This window comes from Manis javanica, chromosome 8, assembly GCF_040802235.1.
Source record: "Manis javanica isolate MJ-LG chromosome 8, MJ_LKY, whole genome shotgun sequence".
NCBI lineage: Eukaryota > Metazoa > Chordata > Mammalia > Pholidota > Manidae > Manis > Manis javanica.
Window position 1 is genome coordinate 35,513,188 of NC_133163.1, and position 15,629 is coordinate 35,528,816.

Here is a 15,629-nt window from a genome sequence, read left to right on the forward strand (position 1 = left end):
TTCCCCGGCTATTTGCCTACTCAGTGGTCAGTAGTTTGAGAAGTACAGTGAGTAGATAAGAGTGTGGGTTCTAGAATCAAATTGCTGGAGTCAGAATCCCAGCTTTGTCACATACAATTGTTAAAAAGAAAGATAGAAGCCCAAGGTGGTGTCCCTTCTGCTCAGCCAAGTCACCACACTGGCCTTAATAAACTCCGTTACAGTCTCAGCCTCCCCCCAGCAATATGTCAGTGAGGAATTTTCTGGTCAGCATCACTGAGAAGATCAGCTGTCACGTGCACCCTCTCCATGTTCCCTGAAAGAAATTGGGGTGATTTGCATTATAAGGTTGTTGCTCTTCCCCTAAGAGGAAGTGGCCTGACCTGAAATCCCTTCTTTTCTTTTACTAATAACTTCCCCCTAACTTCCTGTATATAAAAACCTTCCATTTTGTACAATTCATCCAGACATCTCTCTACTTGCTAGGGGGAATGCTGCCTGATTTATGAGTTGCTTCATAAAGCCAGTTAGATCTTCAGATTTACTTGGATGAATTTTGTTTTTTAACACAAGTTCTGTGACCTTGGGCAAGTCTCTGGACCTCAGTTTCCTTATCTATAAAATAAGGGAGAACAACAGCCCTCACTTCAAAGATTGCTATGAATGAGGTATGTGAAAAGCATTTAGGATCATACTTGACATGAAGGAAGCTGTCAATAAACGCAAGTTATTATTATTTAACTTCTAGTAACACAAAATAGCTAGATTTACAAAGAAGCACCTATTTTAGTTAGAATAATTTACATTTTCCTGCCAAAGATAAGCCCTCCAGACCCTCTACTTTAGCTTGAGTCCCTTCCCTCAAAGCAGCCTCTGGGGCAGATTTAAGTTGCAAATAGTTGATTGGAGTGTGACCTCAGAAAGCTCTGTGAGAAAAAGTGAGGCAGAAAAGGGAGGCAAGTCAATAAAGGCAGCAGGAAGCAGGTTACCACTGGTGAGAGAGGGGCTCCATCTGCCTGGGACCCTCTGAACACACCCAGAACAGTTCCTGAGGACCTCGCACCCATCCCCCCCATGCATAAGGGCTGCTCTAGGGGCCTCACTCCCCACCTGCCTCCAGGGCCTAGAGCACACCTGCCGGCAGCAAGAAGCAGGAAGTTGTTGGTGCATCGGGGAACACACTGCAGTGACATGGGGGTAGGTAGGCCAAGGTCCCATAGGTGGGGCTCTGCCTGCCAGCTACACAGCAATCGCCCAGTGTTGCCAATGTACACTCTAGGTATATTTTTTTCTCAGAAACACTTGTCAAGCAGCCCTATTGTTTGCTCTGGATCTAGTTTTAAAGAGCAAATTTCCTCTTTGAGCTGGAAGTGCCTGCTTAGAACTGTCTTTAGAAACTCTAGAAAATCAAGGCCCCCTGAAAGTATCCATAATCATGACAGTCCCATGAGTATCTGTGCACTGTGTCTTCTAGTTTATAAATCACAAAAAATACTTCTGCTTATATAATCTCATTTAATGCTAGTGGTAAGTCAGTGAGGCAGATGACAGTCCTCTGTAGCAAACCCAGTTTTCCATCCTTTTACCAGGGATTGAAATTGTTTGGTGATTTTTGTTGAGAAATCATTCCGAGGCCCTGACAGAAGCTCTGCCGCAGTCAGCTCCACCTGAACAGTCCCCAGTGGACCTAGAAAGACCCCTTCTGGCCATCTTAGGTTTGGAAGCTTTAAGAATATTGATGCTTTGGAGATAATAAAGCAACCCAATTACTTTATTCATTTATTTCAATGTGCACATGTAACATGATGTTAACAGAAGTTTCTACTAAAGCCTGAAGGCAATAGAGATCACATTCCAGGCCACCATGCAGGCTTTGGCAGGAAGGAAGGCAATTTTGTGACTGTGTGTACCCCTCATTCATGGCGATAAAATGGCTGGGATTTGGAGAGGAGGAAAGAGGATTTCTGAACAAAGTTTCTGGTGTGCTGTGAGTCCCACTCCCACACATGAGGGAGAGTAATATAGGGCCCTGTTGCAGGCTGAGAGAAAGGAGATTCAACTTGCCCACTGAGAGAACTTCATATGTGTCCCTTGTAGCTTAGGGGACACAGTGCAGATATCCAATTCCCACCTGAAAAATCTAATGGACAAGTGATGGGCTAACTATGGCTTTGATTGTGGAGTAAGGGGACGGTCAAGAGGAGGTAGCTATCACAGCTGGCTCTCCCAAGATCTGTCACAACAGAAGGCATGTGCGTGCATGGACAGACATGGGTTTCATCCAAGATAGGGTTGGCAGCGAAGAGGATCAGAATATGCCACCCCAAAGTATTCCACTTTGACAGAAGGATTATTTTGAGCTAAAGGCAAGTAAGAAAAGGCAGAGACACAAAAGGAACTCTTTGCTCTCCTTCTTTCTTCTTAAAAGCAGGGCATATATTCCTCCTCCCCTCTCCTGCTTAATCACTGGAAGCACTGGCTAGAATCTGCATAATAAGTCTCACTAAAATAAAACTTCTCTCCCATTAGTTTCCCCTGTGTACATTCCTTCCCAAAATTTACCATCCCTAGAAGCCCAGATCCCTTTAACTTGTCTTGGTTACCAGACCCCTAAAGACTGGGTTCTTGAGTTTCAATGTTATAGAGAAATGAACATGACTCAAAAGAAAAACAGCAGACAGAGTTTATTAGAGACAGTTTGTATACAAGGGAGCTGATGGAAGGACGTCAGGCCCACAGAAAAGGAGGAGATGTGGGGTTTATAAAGGCAGTCTCTGCAGGTCTAGAGGTTTGGAGATATGATAGTGGTTGATCTTTCTTTATGTTTTCGTGCCAGTATGTCTCAAGGTGAGGCACTGCTTTGACATCTCACAACTGTGAGATGCCAGTTTATAATCTCACAGTCTGTTAGTCAAAAGATTTCTTTTGATGCTCTAGAATAGAGGCTTTCAGGAAAAAGGAATGTTAATAATAAACTCTCAGAGGTCAAGTGACCTAAAACTTGGGCTTGATCAGGTGCTATTCTAAGACTATGTTTTCCAATTAGGCATACATCCCAGGATGGAGGCTTATTCCAAAATGGAGACCTTCTTGCTCAGTCACTACCTGCTTCATCTTGTCATTTCTCCATCTTATCACCCTTTGTTAAAATGGCATATAATCCCCCAGGCTTAACCACTTTTCTGGATTTTCACTTCTTTTCTGTGAGGCCCCCCAATGTGCACTGTCTTTTAGTCTGTCTTTTAGTGCACTCCTGTTAGTCTGTCTTTTTTCAGTTTAATTTGCAGGTCCCTGTGACTGAATATAAAAGGGTAGAGGTATAGCCCATCCCCCAAGCTCTCCACCACAGAAATTAGAGATTATCTTAGATCTGTCCAAGACAGTGTCATGGAGTAAACAAACATCTTCTCAGAGACAAGTCTGAAGTATCGCCACATTCATAGGGGCCCAGGAAGGAATGAGTAAGAGAATGGCTGCAGTAGAGATCATTTGTCCTATGAAGCAAACTTCAGAGAAGAGATCCTCAGTGACTGGGCGTGAAGATCATCAAAAAGAGCCTGTAAGAGTCAGCTTTCAACATCTGCAAGTCCAGAGATGGCAGATGCTAAATCCACATGCCAAGGCCAGTCAAGCAAGAACCTTCTTGCTCCCTTCATCTCTTCTCATTTCTAGAACTACAACTCCAAAAGAGTCAGGAGTCTGGTTAGTAGGCTGGGAAAGGAGAGAGTGAAATGTTGGCAGCTGACCATGTATGCCTTCCCTCAGAGATCTTTCTCTCCACATTTCAATAATCCTGAGCTGGGAGAAGGCAGGAAGCTTCAACCTTAAATTTAGCAAGAAGTTACAAGACTGAATATTTCAATTATTAAATTTATACTGTGTTTTGAAGTGATCAGAGGATTGTTGGTATTACTCAGTGTGACCAGAGAGTCATGGGATTTGCCCTAAAGTTTATATGGTGCAGGGGAAGAGCTTGCTCCCCTGGACAAATGAGAAAGTATAGTGGAGACTAAAACATTTGCTTTGATTACACTCCATGAGTCATGTTTATTCAGCATGATGACTGTTCATATTTCCAATACTGGGAGATTTCCTAGTACCCAAGAAAAGTGTGGGCTGTGGTTTATGAGTTGGACTCTGATTCAGAATCCCAGAGAACTTCACTGGCAGGGTGATACCAGCTAGATAAAAAGGCCAGTGCACACAGCCACTGTGGGGCCATGGTGGAGAAGTCTCCAGCCAGCTAAGAACATATCCTGACCAGAGACTGTGAATGGGGGGAGACACCACTGCTCTTACTGCTGCAAGACGCTGGAGGCAAATGGCTTCTACTGCCTTACCACTGATGTTCCCAAACACTCTAAAAATCCACTATATGTGCCCCCAGAGACTGCCCAATGACAAGTCTATTAAGAGCTTGAATCCCTTTGGATAAATAGATTAGATAATGGCTGTGAATATTACAGCAAACAAAATGTTTTGGGAAATGTTCTGAACTTCTTGTCTCTTAGCTCCAAACCCACGCTTTTGTACCCAGCCTTGTGACGCGGGGGCTGAGACTTTCCAAACCATACTTTGGTTCTGCAGCTGGTTCCATGTTAGCTCTTTTAATGAGAAGCACTAGAGGGGGACCCCAAGGCTGGAAGAGAAAGGCAGGACTAATTCCTTACTGTCCACTTCCTGTGGGTTTCCTGGGCCTATAGAGGTCACCTTTGCCTCACCTCTTCACCTGGCAAGGGACGTTCCCTCTTGTGGCAGCACTTGCGGGTGGTTTGCAGTATTTCCAACTCTTACATCATCTGCCTCATCACATTCCCTCCCCCAGCAGACACCAGCTCAGCCGAGCAGGGCCTCCTCCTCAAAGTCTGAATTCTAGGTTCCTAAGTTTTGGTAATTCCCACCTCTTCCCACCCCAGCCCTAGGGGTGGTGTCTGCTTCTGGCCATTGCTACCTCTGTGATACGCTAGTGTCCTTTATTTTCCTTTTTAGTTACCTAGTTAACACCTTCCTTCTTAGCCAAAATGACTGTATTACCTTCTCTGTTCAATTAACTGACGATGCTTCTTTCTCTTGGCCGGTCTCTGACTGATACACCTCTCAATGAAAAATGGATAGTGGGAGTACCTCAGGGAACTTGTTGGGGTAAAGAATCAGTGAGGCTTCCAGGGGGGAAAATCTTGGTAAATGTTTATAGAGTAGTTTCTTAACCTTTTTTGAATCCTGGAACTGAGAGATAGATGAAAATAATGGACTTTCTTCCTAGAAACTGTTTAAATATCTATCAACATATCCCCCACCTCCAACCATCACACAAAATTTAACACCCAGGGGTGTAGGGGTTGGTGAACCTCACAGCCCGGGTTACTAATTCCTGTGGTAGAATGCTGGCCAGGTTGTGTCTCCATCTTGGAGAAAAGCTGGTTGGCTCCCAGAGGCTGTTGCCTAAGCCTAAGAAAAGTCTAACAAAAGGACCTTCAGTGCTGGGTTGCCAAGGAGTTGTCCTAGATTCTCAAGCTCTCTGAATCTGAGATAAATATCCTGACTGTACCTGCCAACCATCCTGGATTTGTAGTTGCTCTGGCATCTGAAGACTTAAAAATATGTATCTTTTTCAGCAACAATTATTTCACTCAGGGGAATCCAGCCAACAAGAATGAGGCATTCTGGAGCAGAGCCCTGTTTTGGGGGCTCTCCTCCCTAGAGGTCCCTGGCTGACCCAGCCTGCTGAACTGGCCAGGTCCCACTTGCTCTCTGCCCTTCCGTGGCTGCCTAGAGTGTAGTCCTCTGGAGAGAAAGGCAAGTCGCCACCTCCTGGCTGGCATGATTATTGCATTCCAATTTTTCAGAAAGCAGTTCCTGGTACCCAGTTTCTAACAAGCATAAGAACTTTCCTTTTACCATTGGTTATTTATGTGAATATGTTTTGTGGAGGATTATGCTCTAGACTGTCAGAGGGGAGAACACAAACTTTGGGAAATCACTATCTCTAGGCTTCAGCATTTCCATCCCTCGGGTAAAGCCATCACCTGAATGCCGAGGAGTCTTTCTGCACTAGCCTGTGCTGTGGAGCTTTCTACATTACAAGGCAACACCAGAGAATGGAAGAGAAGTCTTCCCACATCACTTACACAGTTAGATAGCCAAGGTATATCTCTACCAAGCTGTCTTATATATATTTGCTTTCTTAGTTGACTGTTGATCTTTTAAGTTATTTAGACATCACTCAAGATAAAGACTGATTTTTTCTCTGTTAATTCAAAAGAGCTTAATTGGTTTACTCATTCAATTTGCAGAATTATTCATTCATTCAATAAATTTTACTGAGTGCCAATTATGTGCCAGTCACTTTTGAAGCACGAGGGATACAGCAAAAACCAAAACAGATACAAATTTCCTTCATGGAGCCTCTTATCTAGTGAGGAGACAGACAATAAACAAAATATGTAGTGTGTCAACTGAAAGAAGGCACAGACCAAGAGCAGTTTGTTTGTTTTGTTTTGCTTTTTAGAACAGGGGAAATTACAGCAGGTTTGCCTGCTGATGGGAATGATTCAGTAAAGGTGGACAACGATGATACTGGAGAGAGGAGGGAGGACTGGAGAAGCAATGCCCTGGAGTAGCTGAACTGGGATGGGATCGAGGAGAGTATGAGTCAAATGTCCACTGAGCTCCTGCCAGGTGTCAGAACCTGAGCTCTCTGCTGGGGACATAGCAATGCAGACAACAACAACATCCCTGCCTTCCTGTAGATTTCATTCTAATTAGGGCAATAAGCAATAAAAAAAAACAAACTAATGGCTGGATTGGGATAAGTGCTCTAATATGGCCTAGCCACAGAAGTCCTCTTTGAGCAGTGACATTTAACTGAGTCCTAAAGTATGACAAAGTGATGTCCACACGAAGAGCCTGAGGGAAGAGTATTCCAAGCAGAAAGAATAGCAAGTGCAAGACCTCAAGGGGGAAGAGCCTGGCCCATTTGTGCATTTGTAGGAGGTGAGACTGCCAGAGGATAGTTATCAAGGAGAATGACGCATGACATGAGGTTACAGAGGTTAGTCATGGATAGCTTTTTTTTTAAAGCGAATAACGTCTCTTTATGAACAAATTTGTAGATAACTCAAGGCTAGGAAGGACAGCTAACACTCTTAAAGGACAAAATCAGAATTCAAACACATTTCAGTAAATGGCACATAATAAATCTCCATGTCAAATCTTGCACTTAGGTTCAAAATATCAATTGCAAGAAAATAGTAAAAGGAAGATCAAGTACACCACCAGTTCTTATGAAAAGGGTTTTGAGTTTTGCCTAAGACAGTGCAATCTTTTTCCTGGGGAATGTGATCAAAGGGGCAAAAGTGAGGAAGTAGGGGAGGGAAGAGGGAAGAAAAAAGGACTAAGGTGGAGCTATGTTATGGAGTTGACCATGTCTACAGGTTCCTGCTTGTACAATTTCAGGAGACCATGGAGATGCTGTCTCAAAGGTGTGTCAGCACCAATCAAAGGGGACAGCAGCTCTCCATTGCTCCCTGGGCCACTGGGCAAAAGTTCTCCACATGGATGTTTATGTTGCCCATGCATGAGTACCAAGTGCACTACCATCACTGCCACTCCCAGTCATTCAAGGGTCCGGAGGCAGAAAGCAAAGAGTAGGAAGAGTGGGCCTGAGGTGGGTCCCACTGCACCTATGGGAATGGGCTGGCACCCCACAGAATGGGATGCAGCTGGAATAAGGGAGAGGTGAGTGATACCTCTGAAGTGAGTGACAAGAGCTATCACACATATCCCTTCCTTTAGCATTTTATCTCAGTCTTTTTAAGCTTCTTGTGGAGATAACATGTGTATAACTGAATCTCATTAGCAAAACTTTCATTTCACACCCTGGAGGTAAAGGAACTGCCCCCCTACCCATTCCCACACAAAATGCTGTCCCAGAGGCTGTAATAATCTCTTCTTTAGTATTTCTCTAATTCAACAAAGAAATCTTTATTACATATTCTAAGGCTTCCAAATCTTCATAAAATGCATTTATATAAAATATTTACTTCTGCTAAACTCAGGACTCTCATTGGGGTGGGATGGAGCAAGGTGGGGTTGCATTGGGGAAACCATTTATCCCAGGACAGCTAAAGGCCTCAAATTCAATGTTTTGTCTCATCTCCAAAAGAGATTTTACAGATAGTCTCTGAGCCACACTGATAAAACTGAAAGAAGATGGTGTTTCTCATCCAGCTAAAACATGTGTCCCAATTACCAGATAAGGCTGCCTGTAGTACATTATGAATTAACATTTTTCCAAAGTCCATAATTATCTTGTGAATAACTCAGCTCTTTTGGTATTAAATTATACCAATTTATAAATGCAAAGTTTCAAAATGTGATTCTGTTTTGACATTTCTCTTTTTTATAATACAACCAGGAGCCTTAAAAAATGAAAGTGGCCCCTGTATCTCTTGATCTCTGAGAGATCCTGGCTAATCTCTACCAAACTGTGGAAAATACTGCTTATGGGAATTCCATTTCCTCCCGTTCTGGGAGCTTATTAGTCCTGCGACTTGTGTCTGCACAGGCAAAAGGCAAGGAGAGCTGGTAGCAGGTCAGCAAGGAACCCCTGCTCCTTCTCCCAGCCCTAAACGTGCTTGCGGTGTCACTCAGGTGCTCTGGCATTGCCCTGGGGATTGGTTTCTTTTTCATCTCTCCATGGGTTAGGAGGCCCTTTATGTAATTGTTGCTATGGGAAGCGAGCACTCCTAGATATGCCTCAAAAAAGAAGACCATCTTCTCTCAGAGTTTCTTCAAGCTACTTTTTCTCTAAGCCACATAAAATTTAAAACCCAGAGCTGCATTCTCTCCTCATTACATCTTTCTCAGCTCTCCAGCCTTTCAGGGAGGCCCTATGAAAGCCAGGGGTCACTTACCTCTGCGCTGCAGGTGCTAAGCTGGCTGGCTGCTGGCTGTGGTACCACTGTGCTCACCGTGCTTCCTCTCCCTGCCCTTCAGGTTCTGGGTAAGGACTACACCTACAATTCCAAGAGGCTGGCATAGGCCAGGACTGGAGTACCCATATAGAGGATCTGCATGACATTTGGGCCAGAATGCCTCTCCTTGAGGCCAGATGTGAGTTTTTGTCATTTCTAATACGACTGGTTGTACCTGTCCTGCTTACCTGTCGTTGCATGATGTACCTGTTGTACCTGTCCTTGCACGATACTTAAAATGATTTATTCCTGATGTTGTTGTCCCCCATTCAGCTGTCATCTCCTGATGGCCCAGAAGCCTCTCTCTCCATCCAGCAATATTACCTACATATTAATTTCCCCCCAACTGAAGCCTAACCCATTGAGTGGGAGAACAGGGGTAGGAGGAACAGTAATGATTACAATGATCTGCTTCCCAAACAGGCAATTGTTGAAAACCAAGATACAAAACTTGGTTTAGGGGAATTCCCAGCCCTGAAGGAAAGCCACATGAAAAGCAGGAAGGTGTGGTGAGTCCCTGTCCTCCCAGCACAGACTCCAGTCTGCCTTCCCTGTCCGGTTGGATTGGGACTCAGCTCTCAATTGGAAACTGATAAAGACCCATTTAGCCCTAGAGAGGCCATCTTTCTGGGAACAGCCCAAAAAGGTCAGAAATTAGCTCAAAGTCTGGCCCTGGAGCATTGGCAGCTGCTTCCCTCCTGGTCATTCACAGAAGTGCAGTCTGCCAGCAGCACTGCTCTCTCCTAGCGGGGCTCCTCACCAGCGCGGCTCAGGCGTCCTGGGAAGTTCACAGAGGTGTGGAGCAGAACCCCACAGAGTGCCTGGGTCCAGGAACTGAGCAACAGGCACAAGGGTGGTGGAAAAAAATGGAGGTGGGATGGGATAGAGAGATCACAGACCCTTCAATCTCAGCGGAGAACACTGTAGCCTCAGTGAGATTTGAGTCTTATAAGGTCTGCGGAGCACATGCTCAGTTTCCACTTTTGAGAAACACACAACTTACTGGGAAAATGCAGAACAGCCATGAAAGAGACTCAAGATATGCGTCAGCCCTCCGATTTCACGCTCACAGAGAGGCAAGGGCAACAGGCTCAGGGAAAGAGAGACCTGGTGGCTGGGGTTGTAAGAGAAGCTTTCATGAGGAGAGGAGCTCCAGTGGACCCTGGAAGGGAGGGGTGGTTGATCAGGGCAGATGTCAGGGAGGACATTCTGAGAAAGTAAAGAAATAGCTTCATGGAGCTCCATGGAAGCTACTGGTGGAGAGCATGTTCAAATTTTGAATATGGTTCCCTATGTGATTTCCCTCAAGATAGAAAATCTCTTCTTGCCCTTTATCCACCCCTCTAAGCAGTTTCTATGGAATCAGAACACTCCAGAAGTGGCCATTGTCTGAATAGTTATTACCACCACTAATAATAATAATGGTAGAGACTATCATTTACTGGATGTTTTCTATGCTCCAGGCACTGTGTTAAGTGCTTTACAAACACTAGTCTCATTTAATCTTTACAACTACTTTACCATATAAATACTATTATTATCCCCATTTTATAGATGAGGAGACTAAGACTTGTAGATGTTAAGGTATTTCCCCATATAACTGGCGAAACACAAGCTGGAACCAAACATTGACTCCAGAGCTCTCACATTTAACCACTATGTATATTATCCCGTAGTCCTAAAGTATTTCTTTGCCCAGTTAGACAATGAATGCTACATTTCTAGGACAGGATTTATTCATCCAACTCCCCTCTGCTCTTCTTGAACTAGGGAAGCCTAGTTCAAGTCTCGCCCTCCTTCTGAGACCCTCCTCACCCCGTCCAGCCCTCACAGAGCTTGCCTTTTCCCGAATTCCCATAGTGCTTATGTGTGCCATGGACTTGGCATTTCATCCAAAGTTTCAGGTCATTATCTCGTCAAGTGAGAACATCTTGTCTCTCCAACAAGACTGCAAGTGAGTAAGGACATGTCTTATTTCTCAAGGTAAGAGAAGTACTTGACAGATCGAATAACTTCTCCGAGTCCTTCCAGTTGGCATGAAGGCAGACCCACAGCATGGGCTATAGAGACTTGAAGGCAGGTGTGCTGACTGCTCAATTATCTTGGCTGTCTGCCCCCTCCAGTCATCGCTCCTCCCTTGCCCTGCATCAGTATCCTCGTTCTCTTGCCCTTTCTCACATGGCAAACATAAATCTTGCAACTTCCCACCACCTTCCTGTTGCAGCTGTCCAACTCTGTTGTCCAGAGAGGTCCCTGCAGACTATTCCCAGAGAACTTGGGTCCCTGCCCCACAATCCTCACCTGGCTGAGATGAGGCCTCCCTGGTATGCTGCCCCAGAACGTCACCATGCAGCATCTATTGTCCCAACCCCCTCAGGGCTTTCCCCATAAACCAACTTCTCTGAGGAGGAAGAAATCCACCCTCTAATCACTCTATTGGGGGATCTAGGGACAGATTGATGATTCTGGTTGTTTTATTATTAGCCCGTGTAAGTTAAGTAAGTCCAATCAATAAACTTTATAGGTCTCTCCAGATAGCTCCAGAAATGAGACCCAGTAGCTTTCACCTAAATAGATTCAGACCCCTGTCTAAATAAAAAGAAATGTTCACCTGCAGAAGCAGTTTGATTTCCTTTTGAGAGAATCGCTTAGTGCCCTTGAGCCTATCATGACTTAAATCAATAACCTTAACAGTTTCCAAGAAGAAATCAGTTGCCTTTGCAGCGTCTCCATGCCACCTCCTGCTCTCCCTGGCACACAACAATTTTAGATTCCTGCACTGAAGCAGGGCAACTGGTGAGAACTAGTCCCTTGGCTTGTCCCATCCCCAGGCACTGGGCCCTTCTCCCAGCCCTGGCAGCCCAGGCCTTTCCCCACCTACCATTCTTTTTCTCCTGTCCCCAGATCTCCTCTCATCCCAGACTCCTTGCAAATCCATCTCTGCTCCTCAGCCCTGGTCTCCAGGGCCCTGAGTGACCAGGTTGGCTACTGAGGAGCTGGTCTGCCTTGTCATTTTGAGGGTGAGTGTAGTTGTCCCTCCAGATGGTATTAGTAGTAGTAATACCTCAGTGGTGAGAATTCCAGACTTCATGGGGCTTAGGCAGGGGTAGGGGTGGGAGGTGGGGGGTAGGGGATGGGGAGGGCAGGGCTGAGGTGGGTGGAAGGTTTTTATCTTGGATCAGTTATCTTTCAAGTTATTCTTCAGAGAAAGCCACCATCTCTGCCCATCTCGGGCTGGCCGCAGTAGGCCCTCGCCCAGGCCTGTCTGCACGGCTGGTTTAGGGGTCATCCTTGCTGCCGAATTCTGCCCCTTTATCAAGCTGACAAGTCTCCGCCTCCCATTCTGCAAAGACAACCAGGATGGAACCAGTAGCAAAATGGTCTGGCTGGGGGCCAGGAGCCAGCAGGAAAGCAGGTCACCTCCATCATTTCACCCAGTCTCAGGGCATTGTGCCTATGAAAGTCCCCATGTCAGCTCTCTGGAACCGTGGCAAGAAAGACCCCCACAATATTTGTATTCTCAAGTGGGAACAAGACCCACCACTCCTCAGCCAAGGATAAAATTAAATACCTGGATTTCCATGGCTGCTCCAAAACCCATTCTGGGATGCCTGGACGGACTCTCCAATCAAGCCATTAAATGGTCAGGATCAGTTGTCTCAAAACCATCCCAGTGTAGGAAAAAGTTTTAAATAAAATATTGAGGACAAACCCTCTCTGCACATGGTCTCTTTCCTAGAGAGACCCAGGTGTTCCTGCTGCCTGGAGGCCATCCTCACCTAAAAGGCTAAGGCAGACTTCAGAGTAGTGGCATGTCAGGGACACCATGGGCAAATCACTTTTAATGTCTTCCTCCTCTGCGTGAGAACTTTCAGTAATAACCACGAAATGAAACATAATAATAATAATGGCCAGAAAAGGAACACTGACAGTAAAGGTTTTCTTTTATTGAGCTTCCTCTCTATAAATATGGCAGTAATAAATCAATCAATGTTAAAATTTTTAAAAAGAGAAAAAGCAATGCATTGGTACATTTTAATTACATCAATTTTTTTAAAAAACTCAAACAAACATACCTACATATTGGTCTGTTGCAGTGAATATTCTACTTTCTGTTTTCCAGGCTTAACCTCTATAAATTTATTAATGAAATTGTCAAAACTTATCTTCACAAATTCATTTCAATAGACAGTTTATTGAACTATTTTCACTCCTAGTAATCAATTTTCACTTAGAAAAACTTCTTTTCATGAATCAACAGATACACAAATAGGTAGGAAGTCTTAAGTGCAAGGATAGGTTTGTCAGAGATTCGTAAAAATCCCATGTCACAATTAATTTTAGAAGTTGCAATACTGTCTGTGTATTTATTTCCTTGGGATCAATTTTAGCTGCTTTCAAATGTCTCCAACAGTCAAAAACTTTTGCTAATGTACCTTCAGAAAACTCACCATAAATTTCTATTATAGTTGGTAAACTTCTGAAGTTTTGCTTCTATAAAAAAATAACAGAGAAAATGGCTGAGTAACCATGAATACTGGCATTATTTGATACATTGTTTGAGAACAAGCATCCAGCTCTTGATGAAAACAATCCAAGCATTTAAACATTGCCCTTTTGAGTTCTGGCATGGTCACATAGAAAAACAAAACTGAACTCACTCAGGATTCTGTTCCATGTTTACAATCATGGGCTGCCATTGTTTATTTTTCATCTATTATTTAAACACAGGAATATGTGGTTCCACAGGGTTTGAAACTGAAGGATCCCTAATCATTAGGTATTTATTCTGGAAACAAATGCTTGTGGGTGAATCCACTGGAGTCAGGGGTTCATTCTCAAATTCACTTTTGTGCAGAATACCGTGTATATTAATACATAAATTATTTAAATGTGTCATTTGAAGCTTACATATGTATTATTAAAACTCAACAGTAACCATAACAATTATTTAGAACGTAGACCAACAAAAGGTTTTTTTTTCAGGGAAGGTATTATTTATCAATGGCATTGTTCAGAATTGCCCGCACATGTTGATAATAAAAAGCAGACTAAATTTTAGTTTATTATTGTTTTAAAATTTGCCACAGCACACACGCGCCTAGGATGGACAGATCACACTGTCCTCCTACCCCTGCTGCCCACTGCTCAGATCAGGAGCAGAGGTAACTGTAGCCCCTGGATACTGGCAGGACAGCCTATGAGTCTGGCCTTTAAAACTTGCAAGGAGAGGCTTGGTGACAGAACCGAGAAAGTAGAAGCCTGCATCCAGCACGTGAACCTATTTTGGTTGGCCTATAATGTTAAAAACCAAATGAAACAAAACACTTCAGTGTGTTCTGGCTGAACAGGTACTCACAATTTGCCACAGTTCCCGCCACTCCCTATTTTTTCATACCTTGTCTAATTTTCCCACTTAGGTTATTCACCTGGCCTCTGTAGGCATCTGTGACTTCTACTTCATGACTCTGTTTCTGGAGCTGTCCTGACAGTAACCTAAATATTTTCCGGTTATTTAGCTATATAAGGCTTGCTCTCTCCCTTCTACCCACACTGGCCAAAGCTCACCTGCCAATTCCTAACCCCTCACTTATGTCACCACCAGCAATCTGCTCTAGGAAGGAGGCACTTAAGCAGCCTTTAAGTGCTCCTTCTTCAGTGTGACCCAGCCAAATGCCTCCCTTTGAATGGGAACCTTGGCGTTCATCTGAGATGCTCTGGGAGGGGTGACAAGCATGTACTCACCCCCCAGAGGCTGACAAGGGGCTGGCTTCCTGGTTAGCAGGTGGGGCACAGAAGAGGAAAAGCCATTTCCAAGCCCTGAACACAAATGCCAAGTCCTGCCCCTGGTTGTTTTAACTGAAATCATGCAAAACACATTCCTGGCCAAACTGCCCTACATTAACTTGAAAAATTACTTTGAGCCAGTGGTATGTTAGAGTCGGCTCATGCCAGTTCCTGAAAGGCAATTGTTAAACACTCGGGAATTTTACCAGTGAGTTGGAATCTTGAAATCAGGCAGAGTAGAGGCATTTATGCCAAAGAAATTGGCAAATGTTATGACCCAGGGCTTTTTCAGGGGAGCGAGGAAGCCAGGTTACCAGCATACGCCTACTTACTTTTAGCCCAACCCAACATTTCCTTCTGCCCATAGGCAATGACTAGAAATTATCAGTTTTGTTTGGTTATTTCCCTTAATGCTTTAAGAGAGGTTGTATAGTGCAGCCAAGAGGTGGGCTCTGGAGCCACACCACCTGGATTCAGGTCTACATCCTGTCTACTGGACCTTAAGAACCTTGTTTAATCTCTGTGACTCATTGTCCCCATCATAGCATCTTCTCATAGGATATCTGTGGGCTTAAACGAGCTACCAAGAGCAGCTGTATAGAAATAATGCTCCACAAAGACTAGCCATTATTATTCTAAAACTGAAATATCCTTTAGTTCTCTTATTTCAGCTGGGTAGTTAAAAAATGCAAATATCTAGTAACCAATTTAAACCCTGCACTGCTCACTGACTATAAATATTACTAATATGCCATCCTTTGAGTGAGTGTCTATCAGGTCAACTCACCCTCTTCCTCTCAAAAATACAGCAATGACACATATAAAAAGCCCATTCATATTAATACTCCAAAATGTGGGAATTGGTTTTGCATCTCAACCCCAGAATTA

General features: G+C 44.1%; 1 long non-coding RNA gene across 1 annotated transcript in view; it reads right to left on the minus strand.

Moving 5' to 3' along the window:
* LOC140850737 (uncharacterized) overlaps nucleotides 1–9,047 on the minus strand; it is a 53,026-nt gene extending 43,979 nt beyond the window's left edge. The window contains exon 1 of the long non-coding RNA XR_012133793.1: nucleotides 8,895–9,047. This is a non-coding gene — a long non-coding RNA (uncharacterized lncRNA). The remainder of the gene's footprint in view (nucleotides 1–8,894) is intronic.
* Nucleotides 9,048–15,629: the final 6,582 nt, after the last annotated feature.